Source organism: Manis javanica, chromosome 10 (assembly GCF_040802235.1).
Source record: "Manis javanica isolate MJ-LG chromosome 10, MJ_LKY, whole genome shotgun sequence".
In the NCBI taxonomy this organism is placed as follows: domain Eukaryota; kingdom Metazoa; phylum Chordata; class Mammalia; order Pholidota; family Manidae; genus Manis; species Manis javanica.
Genome location: NC_133165.1, coordinates 84,982,153 through 84,996,666, shown reverse-complemented (window position 1 = coordinate 84,996,666; position 14,514 = coordinate 84,982,153). Strand labels below are relative to the sequence as shown.

Genomic DNA, 14,514 nt, shown 5'->3' with positions numbered 1-14,514 from the left:
GAGGAGGTGCCTGGGAACGGCGCCGGGGGACAAAGAATATCCTGCGTTTCTCCCTGTGAGACCTGGGGGCGGGTGCCTGAGACCGGTGCCTGAGGACGGAGGAGGTCGCGCGTTTTTCCCCTTTTTTTTTTTTTCTCTTTTTGGCGAGCGCTTTTTGGAAGCCTTGAAGGGACGGGGACCCCAGTGCTAGGGAGGCACGGTGGCGGGACTGGTGAGCGGGTGGCTGGGACTGGCGCCTGAGGACAAAGAATATCCCCCGTTTTTCCCTGCGGGACCGGTGGGCAGGTGCCTGAGACCGGCACTTGAGAACAGAGGAAATCGCGCGTTTTTCCCCTTTTTTTTTTCTCTTTTCTGTGAGTGCTTTTTGGAAGCCTAAAAGGGACAGGGACCCCGGTGCTAGGGAGGCAGGGTGGCGGGACCGGTGAGCGGGTGCCTGGGACCGGCACCTGAGGACAAAGAATATCCCGCATTTTTCCCTGTGGGACCGGTGGGTGGGTACCTGAGACCAGCACCTGAGGACGGAAGAAATCGCGCGTTTTTCCCCTTTTTTTTCTCTCTTTTTGCCGAGTGCTTTTTGGAAGCCTTGAAGGGACAGGGACCCCGGTGCTAGGGAGGCAGGGCGGCGGGACTGGTGAGCGGGTGCGTGGGACCAGTGCCTGAGGACAAAGAATATTGAGCGTTCCTTCCCTGAGGGACCGGTGGGTGGGTGCTTTTTGGAAGCCTTGAAAGGACAGGGACCCTGGTGCTAGGGAGACAGGGCAGCAGGACCAGTGAGCGGGTGCCTGGGACCGGCACCTGAGGACAAAAAAAAAAAAAAAAAAAAAAAATTGCTTGTTTTTCCCCTTTTTTTCCTTTTTTTTTTTTTTTCTTTTCTCTTTCTTTCTGTTCCCTCTCTCATTGTTGCTGCTGTTGTTTTGGTTTGGAGAGTGCTTTTTGGAAATCTTAAAGGGGCAGGACAGGTCACTTAGACCAGAAGCAGGGAATCTGGGGATCTCTGGGCACTCTAACCCCCTGGGCAGCAGGGAGCAGAGGCCCCTTACGGAGATAAATAGTCTCCTGGCTGCTCCCCCTCCAACGGGGCTCCACCATTTTGGAGGAACAGCCCCAGCCAGGCCAAGCCCACAGCAACAGCGGAGATAAACCCCAAAGCAACTGGGCAGGAAGCAGAAGCCCTGTCTGCGCGCAGTTGCCCAGCACAAGCCACTAGAGGTCGCTATTCTCCCAGGAAAAGGCTACAAACCAACAAGAAGGGAAGCTCTTCCAGCGGTCACTTGTACCAGCTCTGCAAACTATCTCTATCACCATGAAAAGGCAAAACTACAGGCAGACAAAGATCACAGAGACAACACCTGAGAAGGAGACAGACCTAACTAGTCTTCCTGAAAAAGAATTCAAAATAAAAATCATGAACATGCTGACAGAGATGCAGAGAAAAATGCAAGAGCAATGGGATGAGATGCAGAGAAAAATGCAAGAGCAGTGGGATGAGATGCAGAGAAAAATGCAAGAGCAGTGGGATGAAGTCCGGAAGGAGATCACAGATGTCAGGAAAGAGATCACAGAAGTGAAACAATCCCTGGAAGGATTTATAAGCAGAATGGATAAGATGCAAGAGGCCATTGAAGGAATAGAAGCCAGAGAACAGGAACGTATAGAAGCTGACATAGAGAGAGATAAAAGGATCTCCAGGAATGAAACAACACTAAGAGAAATATGTGACCAATACAAAAGGAAAAACATTCGTATTATAGGGATACCAGAAGAGGAAGAAAGAGGAAAAGGGATAGAAAGTGTCTTTGAAGAAATAATTGCTGAAAACTTCCCCAAACTGGGGGAGGAAATAATCGAACAGACCATGGAATTATACAGAACCCCCAACAGAAAGGATCCAAGGAGGACAACACCAAGACACATAATAATTAAAATGGCAAGGATCAAGGACAAGGAAAGAGTTTTAAAGGCAGCTAGAGAGAAAAAGGTCACCTATAAAGGAAAACCAATCAGGCTAACATCAGACTTCTCAACAGAAACCCTACAGGCCAGAAGAGAATGGCATGATATACTTAATGCAATGAAACAGAAGGGCCTTGAACCAAGGATACTGTATCCAGCACGACTATCATTTAAATATGATGGTGGGATCAAACAATTCCCAGACAAGCAAAAGCTGAGGGAATTTGCTTCCCACAAACCACCTCTACAGGGCATCCTACAGGGACTGCTCTAGATGGGAGCACCCCTAAAAAGAGCACAGAACAAAACACACAACATATGAAGAATGGAGGAGGAGGAATAAGAAGGGAGAGAAGAAAAGACTCTCCAGATAGTGTATATAACAGCTCAATAAGCGAGCTAAGTTAGGCAGTAAGATACTAAAGAAGCTAACCTTGAACCTTTGGTAACCACGAATCTAAAGCCTGCAATGGCAATAAGTACATATCTTTCAATAGTCACCCTAAATGTAAATGGACTTAATGCACCAATCAAAAGACATAGAGTAATAGAATGGATAAAAAAGCAAGACCCATCTATATGCTGCTTACAAGAAACTCACCTTAAACCCAAAGATAAGCATAGACTAAAAGTCAAGGGATGGAAAAACATATTTCAGGCAAACAACAGTGAGAAGAAAGCAGGGGTTGCAGTACTAATATCAGACAAAATAGACTTCAAAACAAAGAAAGTAACAAGAGATAAAGAAGGCCACTACATAATGATAAAGGGCTTAGTCCAACAAGAGGATATAACCATTCTAAATATATATGCACCCAATACAGGAGCACCAGCATATGTGAAGCAAATACTAACAGAACTAAAGAGGGAAATAGACTGCAATGCATTCATTGTAGGAGACTTCAACACACCACTCACCCCAAAGGATAGATCCACCGGGCAGAAAATAAGTAAAGACACACAGGCACTGAACAACACACTAGAACAGATGGACCTAATAGACATCTATAGAACTTTACATCCAAAAGCAACAGGATATACATTCTTCTCAAGTGCACATGGAACATTCTCCAGAATAGACCACATACTAGCACACAAAAAGAGCCTCAGTAAATTCCACAATATTGAAATTCTACCAACCAATTTTTCAGACCACAAAGGTATGAAAGTAGAAATAAATTCTACAAAGAAAACAAAAAGGCTCACAAACACATGGAGGCTTAACAACATGCTACTAAATAATCAATGGATCAATGAACAAATCAAAATAGAGATCAAGGAATATATAGAAACAAATGACAACAACAACACTAAGCCCCAACTTCTGTGGGATGCAGCGAAAGCAGTCTTAAGAGGAAAGTATATAGCAATCCAGGCACACTTGAAGAAGGAAGAACAATCCCAAATGAATAGTCTAACATCACAATTATTAAAACTGGAAAAAGAAGAACAAATGAGGCCTAAAGTCAGCAGAAGGAGGGACATAATAAAGATCAGAGAAGAAATAAACAAAATTGAGAAGAATAAAACAATAGCAAAAATCAACGAAACCAAGAGCTGGTTCTTTGAGAAAATAAACAAAATAGATAAGCCTCTAGCCCAACTTATTAAGAGAAAAAGAGAGTCAACACAAATCAACATAATCAGAAATGAGAATGGAAAAATCACGACAGACTCCACAGAAATACAAAGAATTATTAAAGACTACTATGAAAACCTATATGCCAACAAGCTGGAAAACCTAGAAGAAATGGACAACTTCCTAGAAAAATACAACCTTCCAAGACTGACCAAGGAAGAAACACAAAAGTTAAACAAACCAATTACAAGCAAAGAAATTGAAACAGTAATCAAAAAACTACCCAAGAACAAAACCCCGGGGCCGGACGGATTTACCTCGGAATTTTATCAGACACACAGAGAAGACATAATACCCATTCTCCTTAAAGTGTTCCACAAAATAGAAGAAGAGGGAATACTCCCAAACTCATTCTATGAAGCCAACATCACCCTAATACCAAAACCAGGAAAAGACCCCACCAAAAAAGAAAATTACAGACCAATATCCCTGATGAATGTAGATGCAAAAATACTCAATAAAATATTAGCAAACAGAATTCAACAGTATATCAAAAGGATCATACACCATGACCAAGTGGGGTTCATCCCAGGGATGCAAGGATGGTACAACATTCGAAAATCCATCAACATCATCCACCACATCAACAAAAAGAAAGACAAAAACCACATGATCATCTCCATAGATGCTGAAAAAGCATTTGACAAAATTCAACATCCATTCATGATAAAAACTCTCAGCAAAATGGGAATAGAGGGCAAGTACCTCAACATAATAAAGGCCATATATGATAAACCCACAGCCAGCATTATACTGAACAGCGAGAAGCTGAAAGCATTTCCACTGAGATCGGGAACCAGACAGGGATGCCCACTCTCCCCACTGTTATTTAACATAGTACTGGAGGTCCTAGCCACGGCAATCAGACAAAACAAAGAAATACAAGGAATCCAGATTGGTAAAGAAGAAGTTAAACTGTCACTATTTGCAGATGATATGATACTGTACATAAAAAACCCTAAAGACTCCACTCCAAAACTACTAGAACTGATATCGGAATACAGCAAAGTTGCAGGATACAAAATCAACACACAGAAATCTGTAGCTTTCCTATACACTAACAACGAATCAATAGAAAGAGAAATCAGGAAAACAATTCCATTCACCATTGCATCAAAAAGAATAAAATACCTAGGAATAAACCTAACCAAGGAAGTGAAAGACTTATACTCTGAAAACTACAAGTCACTCTTAAGAGAAATTAAAGGGGACACTAATAAATGGAAACTCATCCCATGCTCATGGCTAGGAAGAATTAATATCGTCAAAATGGCCATCCTGCCGAAAGCAATATACAAATTTGATGCAATCCCTCTCAAATTACCAGCAACATTCTTCAATGAATTGGAACAAATAATTCAAAAATTCATATGGAAACACCAAAGACCCCGAATAGCCAAAGCAATCCTGAAAAAGAAGAATAAAGTAGGGGGGATCTCACTCCCCAACTTCAAGCTCTACTACAAAGCCATAGTAATCAAGACAATTTGGTACTGGCACAAGAACAGAGCCACAGACCAGTGGAACAGATTAGAGACCCCAGAAATTAACCCAAACATATATGGTCAATTAATATTTGATAAAGGAGCCATGGACATACAATGGCAAAATGACAGTCTCTTCAACAGATGGTGCTGGCAAAACTGGACAGCTACATGTAGGAGAATGAAACTGGACCATTGTCTAACCCCATATACAAAGGTAAACTCAAAATGGATCAAAGACCTGAATGTAAGTCACGAAACCATTAAACTCTTGGAAAAAAACATAGGCAAAAACCTCTTAGACATAAACATGAGTGATCTCTTCTTGAACATATCTCCCCGGGCAAGGAAAACAACAGCAAAAATGAGCAAGTGGGACTACATTAAGCTGAAAAGCTTCTGTACAGCGAAAGACACCATCAATAGAACAAAAAGGAACCCTACAGTATGGGAGAATATATTTGAAAATGACAGATCTGATAAAGGCTTGACGTCCAGAATATATAAAGAGCTCACACGCCTCAACAAACAAAAAACAAATAACCCAATTAAAAAATGGGCAGAGGAACTGAACAGACAGTTCTCCAAAAAAGAAATACAGATGGCCAACAGACACATGAAAAGATGCTCCACATCGCTAATTATCAGAGAAATGCAAATTAAAACTACAATGAGGTATCACCTCACACCAGTAAGGATAGCTGCCATCCAAAAGACAAACAACAACAAATGTTGGCGAGGCTGTGGAGAAAGGGGAACCCTCCTACACTGCTGGTGGGAATGTAAATTAGTTCAACCATTGTGGAAAGCAGTATGGAGGTGCATCAAAATGCTCAAAACAGACCTACCATTTGACCCAGGAATTCCACTCCTAGGAATTTACCCTAAGAACGCAGCAATCAAGTTTGAGAAAGACAGATGCACTCCTATGTTTATCGCAGCACTATTTACAATAGCCAAGAATTGGAAGCAACCTAAATGTCCATCTGTAGATGAATGGATAAAGAAGATGTGGTACATATACACAATGGAATACTACTCAGCCATAAGAAGTGGAAAAATCCAACCATTTGCAGCAACATGGATGGAGCTGGAGAGTATTATGCTCAGTGAAATAAGCCAAGCGGAGAAAGAGAAATACCAAATGATTTCACTCATCTGAGGAGTATAGGAACAAAGGAAAAACTGAAGGAACAAAACAGCAGCAGAATTACAGAACCCAAAAATGGACTAACAGGTACCAAAGGGAAAGGAACTGGGGAGGATGGGTGGGCAGGGAGGGATAAGGGGGGGGAAGAAGAAGGGGGGTATTAAGATTAGCATGCATGGGGGGGAGGGAGAAAGGGGAGGGTGGGCTGTACAACACAGAGAGGACAAGTAGTGACTCTACCACATTTTGCTAAGCTGATGGACAGTAACCGTAATGTGGTTGTTAGGGGGGACCTGATATAGGGGAGAGCATAGTAAACATAGTATTCTTCAGGTAAGTGTAGATTAAAAATTTAAAAAAAAAAAAGAAAGAAAGAAAGAAAAGGGGGATTACTCCTTAACAGGATAAAACTATTGGTAAATCAAAGATCAACGCATGCTTTAAATATCCTTAATGTTGATCACTTAAAGGGTGTCAGATGATCAGCTATGGAGGTACTCTTTTCTGATAATATTCCTTTCTCTTAATTAAAAAAAAAAAAAAAAAAAGCAGTTACTGTGTGCTGACCTCCAATGAGTTCTGCACAGTGGTATAGAGGGCATGTCAAAGTGTGGGCAAAGGGTCTGTTTGTTTCTAGGCAGAAGATCAAGGCCTAGCTTGGATACCCAGAAAATGAACTAAGATACGATATGAGGAGGAGCTTCCGGCATCAGCACTCTCTGGAGGACTCGTGCCGGGGGATGATCATCAAAAAGCCTCCACAGGGATCCGGACGATGCTGCGGTTGTGGCTGCATCCAGCCCACCGTCTCCTGGACTTGCCATAAGAAGGAGGAGGGAGATGTCTAGGCTGGCATGTGCATACAGTGAGACAACGAATTTGACTGGATCTGTACTGTTGGAACTCAACCAGGAGTTGGGAGGGGTGCAAGTTGTAGCACCCCAAAATCTCATGACTATAGACTATCTATGGTTAAAAGAACATATGGGATGTGAACAGATCCCAGAAATGGGCTGCTTTAATTTGTCTGATGGTTCAAGTACAGTTCGAAAATATCCATCATATCATAGATAAATTTTCACAAATGCCTAGGGTGCCTAAATGGTTTTCTTGGCTTCACTGGAGATGGCTGGTAATTATAGATTTGCTTTGTTTATGTCACCGTATTCCTATTATGTTAATATGTGTGTGCAAATTAGTTAGTAGTTTAAAACCTGTACATACTTAAGGTACTATACAAGAAGATATGTCAAAGAAATAATCAATCCTCCCAAGTTTCCTTCATATGCTACATCTATAGCTTTTCTTCTTCCTTCCTAATTACAAACCTTAAATAGAATTCGTGCCTCATATCGAATTTACCGAGTATCATAATTCCTCCAGGTGGTAAAGATACCTCGAGACAAGTGCTGGGCATAGAAGCCACAGGGCATAAATCTGCAAAGAAGTTAAAAGCTAACCTTTGCAAACAATATGGCTTCTCTCTCACTTACCAACTTTACATTTCCCTGTATGGCCCCGGAAGATGACTGGTTAGCCAGAGACGGGTAAGATTCCTCAAGGGAGGAACAACCTAAGACAGGCACAGTCGCAGGGGGGCCATCAGGTGAGAATTTGGGGATCAACAGAGGTGAGGCTCAGAACCTCACCCCCCCTGCTTTGAGAGAAATCTTCTGCATCCGTGGATGTCTTGCTGCCCTTGTCTAGCCTGGATTAATACTTAGTCCATAGGCACACACCTGATCATCTGATCATCTACATTTGCCTTCTTACAGCACTAAACTATGTTTTCTACCTTTATCTTGCATCTACCTACCACTTCAGCATTTTATTAAAAATAAAAATAATAATAATAATAGGAGAAATGTGGGATCCACATATAAATCAAGTACAAAAATCAAATGAATATTCATATTTGACCTGATGGTTTATAGGTCATATTGCATGATCAAAACCGAAAGTTTCTGTGATGAATGCCCTTGTACTGTTCACCATGTAAGAATTTATTCACTCTGTAAGAATTCGTTCACCATGTAAGAACTTGTTCGTTATGCTTCAGAAGATTGGAGACTGACGAGAATTAGGCTTGAGATGGATTAATGATTGTACATTGAGCATTGACCCCCCTATACTGAATTTTATTGTTGTTAACAACCATTTGATCAATAAATATGAGAGATGCCCTCTCAAAAAAAAAAAAAAAAAAAAAAAAAAAAAAAAAAAGTAAAAAAAAAAAAAAAAAAAAAAAAAAAAAAAAAAAAAAAACCTTCTGGCTTTGTGTGCTCTGGGTCCTCGTTGAGACCCGCTGCGACGGGCTGACTTGGACCCCAACTAGTTGGCTTCCGAATAAATTCCTCTTGCTTGTTGCATCAAGAAACGTCTTTGGTGAGTGATTTGGGGCGGCGCCTTCCTCAGGGGAATCCAACAATATGTTCATATTACCTGTGGCTTTAGGAGGAAGCCTCTGTCTCACCTCTCACATTGACATATTTTCAGCTGGTGGTCCAGATGTTTCTTCATTCTGTCCAGCCTCACCAGTGGAACCATTCAAGTAAAGAAAGGTATCCATCAAGCTTCTGCTCTGCCACATCCTGCCTCCTCTCCTGCAAAAAGCCTGAGGCTCTGCTTCCTCCAGGAGAGGGCAATGGCCTCCAGGGCTGCCCCTCCCTCCATGCAGGCTGAAGCCAGAGATCTGCTGCAGTCAGTTTGCTTTATGGAACAGGTCAGAGGCTCTTCCCAGTAGGAGCCAAAGTCTACATATCCGGGTAAGGGGTCCGGGGTGGGGGCAAGGGATGTAGGCTACTTCTTGCCAATGTGCTTATCACCTCTGTTTTCTGTTGGAATTCTTGGGTCCCTGATCCTGCACCAATGGAAAAGGACCTCATCAGGGAGGCTATTACCAGAGACTGCTTCTCTGGGTGCCATAACCTGTGGAGGGCCAGGCCAACAGAATTCTGGGTGCTTCAACAGGGCTTCCCAGGCTGGGTTCCTTGGGAGGCAGGAGGCCACCTGGCTTTCCGGTGGCTTGGGAGAAGTTCTGCCAGAAATGGCTCCTCAGCGGAGCCTGACTGCCAGCGAGGTCACATCTTTCTTGTGCTTATTAGCCTGTTTTTTTCCCAGAGGAGAAGGGACTGCACCCTGTTAGGCAGGAAAATAGATATGAGTGGGATGGAAAGAGAATAAGGCCAGGAAAAAGCCCACTAACAGTGACCCAGAGTGGATCAGTTAAAGCTCAAAAAGCCTGGAGCAACTTGTCCTGGAATGTTTGAATATTCCCCAGAGAAAGGAGGGTACCTCAGCATAGCCCTGTGTTAATCATGCAGGCCCAGCTTATTTTTTTGACCTAACCTACATGCTGTTTTTTTTTTCTCCTTTGGCCCTAATCAAGTAGTTTGCAATCTGGGCAATTAATAATGCCCAGCATAAACAACATAGTCACAGGCAGGAAGGATTCCATCTTAAAAATAAGATTGTGTTTTAATACCCAGGAAGTTAAGAAGTAAGATTCTTAACTTAACTCTTTAGCAAACAGACAATAACTCAGCCCACCCTGGGGGCCGGGCAGGCAGTCTTGTTTGATATGCTCCCAGACCAAGAAGGCTCGGCTCCCAGGGAGAAATCACAGCAGGAAGTTGCTTGTGTTAAGTTAGTTCTAAGTATTATTCAAAGATCACCTAACAGGTCTGCAACTCCAGCCCTTAGTCACATTCCTGAAGAATCCTTAAAAGGGGGAACCCCCAAGCTCTCATGGCGCTCCTCTCCCTGAGGTCACCTGCACTTTCCAAGTGTGTAACCTTTTCACTTTAAACTCTCTCTTTTCAACCTTGCAGGGTGCTGTCTCTCTCTGAGGTCACCTGCACTTTTTCTGTAAGTAACTTTAAATAAAACTTTTCCTCTGCTTCACTACTGTGTCTCTGCCTTTTGATTCTTTTTTGCGGTGGGGACAAGGACCAAGGAAAATACACAATGCTACCCCCACAACCCCACCCCATCTTCAAGGAATATGCAGGTCACCCTGACTAGAGAGACTTGCAGTTTACCAAAGGTTCCAGATCCAGCAAAGCCCTGGGCAGGTGCTGAGGATGCCACAGAGGAGAGGCTGCTGCCCGATGCACCCACCCCAGGGGCAGGGGTGTTCTGACCAAAGGTGGGTGTGGATGTGCCTGGAATGGAGAGACTGCAAAGAACTGTGAAAACTAGGCCCACAAGTAGGTGTCAGAGCAGGTGGTAATGAACTGGGGGGAGGTCTTCTTGCAAATGCATCCCCACAGGATCCCTTGGCCCGCACCACTGTCCGGCTCACCCTTCGGTAAGGAAGCACACGGGGTGACTGGGTCCTAACCTCTGCTCCAGGTGAGCCTGCCCGCTCCCCCCCCCCCCCACCAGCTGCAGCAGAGCACAAGCCCGAGCTGCCCTTTGGCCACCTGAGGAGAACCTTTGCACTCCCTTGGGCACCACAGCACAGCTGAGGGGGACACTAAGTGGACCTCTCTTCTCTCAGGACTAATTTTATGTCTCCTTCCCGTTTGCCTGCCACCTCTCCTCTACTTAGCAGCCCCACCCCACAGTAAGCCCCCATCCTCCCACAGGCCCACTCGAACTCGGTCTCCTGCACACGCTCTCATGTAGCCTCCTGCCCATGCTGGGCTACCCTCCACAGCGGCTCTCTGGGAAGATCCTCTCACACATACCTGTATCTGTCTAGGCCTGAGGTGGGGAGGGTGCCCCCCGAGGTGCTGACCTTGCACGTAATCTTCCCCCCCACCCAACCTCTGGAGGTCACACCTTATCACAACCAGGAACTGCTCTTGCCCCCAGATCTTCGCTGTGAGCACGGTGCGGTCCCTGCTCCCGTGCCAACTGCACCCACTCCGGATCCTCTGCCTATCCGGGCCTGTAGTCAGCCCCCTGCTCCTCCTGCTCCCTATGCCATTTAACCAGGTTGGGTTTACTCTCTATCCACTTATTTTAGGTCCACACCTCAAGACAATGTTGCTGGGCAGACACAACTCTGCTGACTGACCTTGCTTCAAATTCCTAACCACAATTTCCCAGACTTCAGAACTGCCCAGCACAGCTCTCACACGTCGTTTTCTCCCCCTCTCCAAAATGGCTACTGAGAGAGGCCCTCCTTCATACACATCTCCCCCTAACCCACACCAAGGAGCTCTTATATTCAGTGAAGAAAATGGAAGCTACCAGGGCCCAAACTACTTATCATGCATCTTCCACATGGCAAATAAAATCACTTCCTTCTACCTGAAATTCTGTAGTGACTTCCCTTAGCACTTGAACAAAAACATTTTAAAAGGCCATGAAAGATCTTCCTTTCTGCCGTCTCTTAAGGTCATTTTATCCCACTTGCCTTTATAAACCTCTAGCCACACCTGGCTCTTCTCTGCTCATGAAAACATAAGTTCATCTCTGCCTTCGGGCCTTTGCTCCTGTGCCTGGAATGCCCTCACCCCCAGCCGATGTCCCTACTCCCAACTCTGGAACTATAGCCATGGCCTCAGTTTGCTATTGTCTCAGAAAGGCTCCCACTGCCTACCTACATAGCTCCTCCAGTCATGAGTCACACTGCTACCTGACGCTGTTTACAGATAACATCTGTCTCTTCACCACAGCATACAGCTCCTAGAGCGGAGACCATTTCGGCACTTAAAGCAGCACCTGGCACTGCAGACCGAGCTGGCGCAGGCCATGCTGTTCATGCTGTTTGACAAGGTCCAGGCACAAGGAGGAATCCTGAAAATAGGAAACTCATAGCTGGCCCCTGCTAATTCCCGCACTTATTTTTGCAGTTATGATGTTGGTGATTGGGCTCATATATGGGAAATCTTATGTACTTAAGATTTATTCATCTTTAGTAAATAACATAACCCAAAATATTGATCCAAAGCAACAATTCCGGAAATGAAACCAGTGTTATGGTACCAATTGTTCCAGGCATAGCATACTGCCACAAATAAGTGAGGCAGTACAGCCCAGGCCTCTCTTAAAACTACATGCAGTTTGTCCTCCCCTTTGTAACAATTCAAACATGACTAACCAGGATTTCTTTAGAATATTGGCAGAGAAGGAGTTATGGGAACCTAGGACATGGAAAAACCCATTCTCCCAAGAAACTTTTATGAAACAGCAAAGTAATAAAGATTAATAGTCCCCACTGCCCAGGGCGCCCCTTATGTTGCTTATAAAATTAGAAGACACCTCTGGCAACCCTCTCAGAATTTATGAGCAAAATAAAATTTGTATTTATAAATATCCCATATATAAACATTTATGATAAATTTATAAAATATTACTATATTAATAGTAAGGTAGTAAGAGCAGATTTAGTGTTATTATATAAAGGATAAAGAGGACTGCAAGGCCCTAGTGCCTGTAGATGCAGGAGGAAAGGTATAAACATCTGAAATTGTGGAATGAATATTATGAAAGAATAAAGTGTTTTTATTGTATTCATAGGAATGTTAAGGAATGGGTGATAGGAGTACTGTCACTAGATTTTAGATGTAAGCCTCAACCCACATGTGTAGGATAGGATTTAATTAATAATATAGTTACACTTAATAACCAGAAGACATATAGCTTGCATTTTATATAACCGGCTTAAACTTTATATAGCCTTAGACACATATCTAGAACTCTATATAATCTTACATGCTTAAACTAAAAATCATAGCCCACATGCTTAACCACACGCTGTCTTACTCCATTTTCTGTTTAGCACCTAGCACGTAGCTTACATGAATTACTAATCACAATAGACTAGGGGAAAGTTAAAAATTAAATGTTAAATAGCTACTATTAGAAGAAATAATGATATTTATTTATGGGTCATAAGATGAAATTATGTAAACTGACAGAAAAAGGACTGTATTATAATTTTAAAAAATGTTCAACATTACGTAGACCATAAAAAAAATACAAAAATAAAGAGCCTGCCACTTGATGTCAGGAGATGTTACAACTTTACTGGGTGTTTCGTCTCCTCATTCATCTCACTCGCTGACGCTGTCCTTTCCTTCGTGACCCACATGTCAGCTGGAGCTGGACTTCGGCACTGAGCCCATTCCAAATCTGATGTGCAAACACAGATGTGTTCTGAGGCATGCTGGCCCTGTGGAAGGGAAAGGGTGTGCTCCGGCCAGCTGCACCCAGGGAAAAGGGTCATGCCACCACTACTCCCACTGTGTCTTCCCCAAAGATGAACACCCCAGTGGTGAAGCTGCTGTGGGGGGCAGCCATGCTCATCCCAAAGCCCCCACTGCCAGTGGGGCCTGCTGAAACACCAGACATGAAGGGCGATGAGGTGATGCTGCCAAACACTGATGTACTGGACCCGCAGCTGGGGGTCTGGGTCACAGCTCCAAAGCCCGAGGTGATGGCTGCAAAAAAGGAGGAAACATGGATCATTGTCTAACCCCATACACAAAAGTAAATTCAAAATGGATCAAAGATCTGAATGTAAGTCATGAAACCATGAAACTCTTAGACAAACAGGCAAAAATCTCTTGGACATAAACATGAGTGACTTCATGAATGTATTTCCCCAGGCAAGGGAAACAAAAGCAAAAATGAACAAATGGGACTATATCAAGCTTAAAATCTTCTGTAAAGAACACCATCAATAGAATGGATAAAGAAGATGTGCAAAAATGAACAAATGGGACTATATCAAGCTTAAAATCTTCTGTAAAGAACACCATCAATAGAATGGATAAAGAAGATGTGGTACATATACACAATGGAATATTACTCAGCCAGAAGAAAAAAACATCCTACCATTCGCAACAACATGGATGGAGCTAGAGGGTATTATGCTCAGTGAAATAAGCCAGGCAGAGAAAGACAAGTACCAAATGATTTCACTCATATGTGGAGTATAAGAACAGAAGAAAACTGAAGGAACAAAACAGCAGCAGAAGCACAGAACCCAAGAATGGACTAATAGTTACCAAAGGGAAAGGGACTGGGGAGGACAGGTGGGAAGGGAGGGATAAGGGTGGGAAAAAAAGAAAGGGGGCATTATCATTAGCATGTATAGTGGGGGGGGCACGGGGACGGCTCTGCAACACAGAGAAGATAAGTAGTGATTTTACAGCATCTTACTATGTTGATAGTGACTGTGAACAGGGATGTGGGGGGGAGTTGGTGACGGGGGAAGCCTTGTAAACATAATGTCCTTCATGTAACTGTAGATTAATGACACCAAAATAAAATTAAAAAAAAAAAGAACACCATCGACAGAAGAAAAGGACATCCTACAGTATGGGAGAATA

General features: G+C 43.4%; 1 protein-coding gene across 1 annotated transcript in view; it reads right to left on the bottom strand.

Annotated features, from left to right (window-relative positions):
* Positions 1–12,164: 12,164 nt before the first annotated feature.
* Positions 12,165–14,514, bottom strand: part of LOC118967301 (nuclear envelope pore membrane protein POM 121-like) — a 33,845-nt gene continuing 31,495 nt past the window's right edge. The window contains exon 15 of the mRNA XM_073213485.1: positions 12,165–13,620. The gene's annotated coding sequence lies outside the window, so the exon portion shown is untranslated. The remainder of the gene's footprint in view (positions 13,621–14,514) is intronic.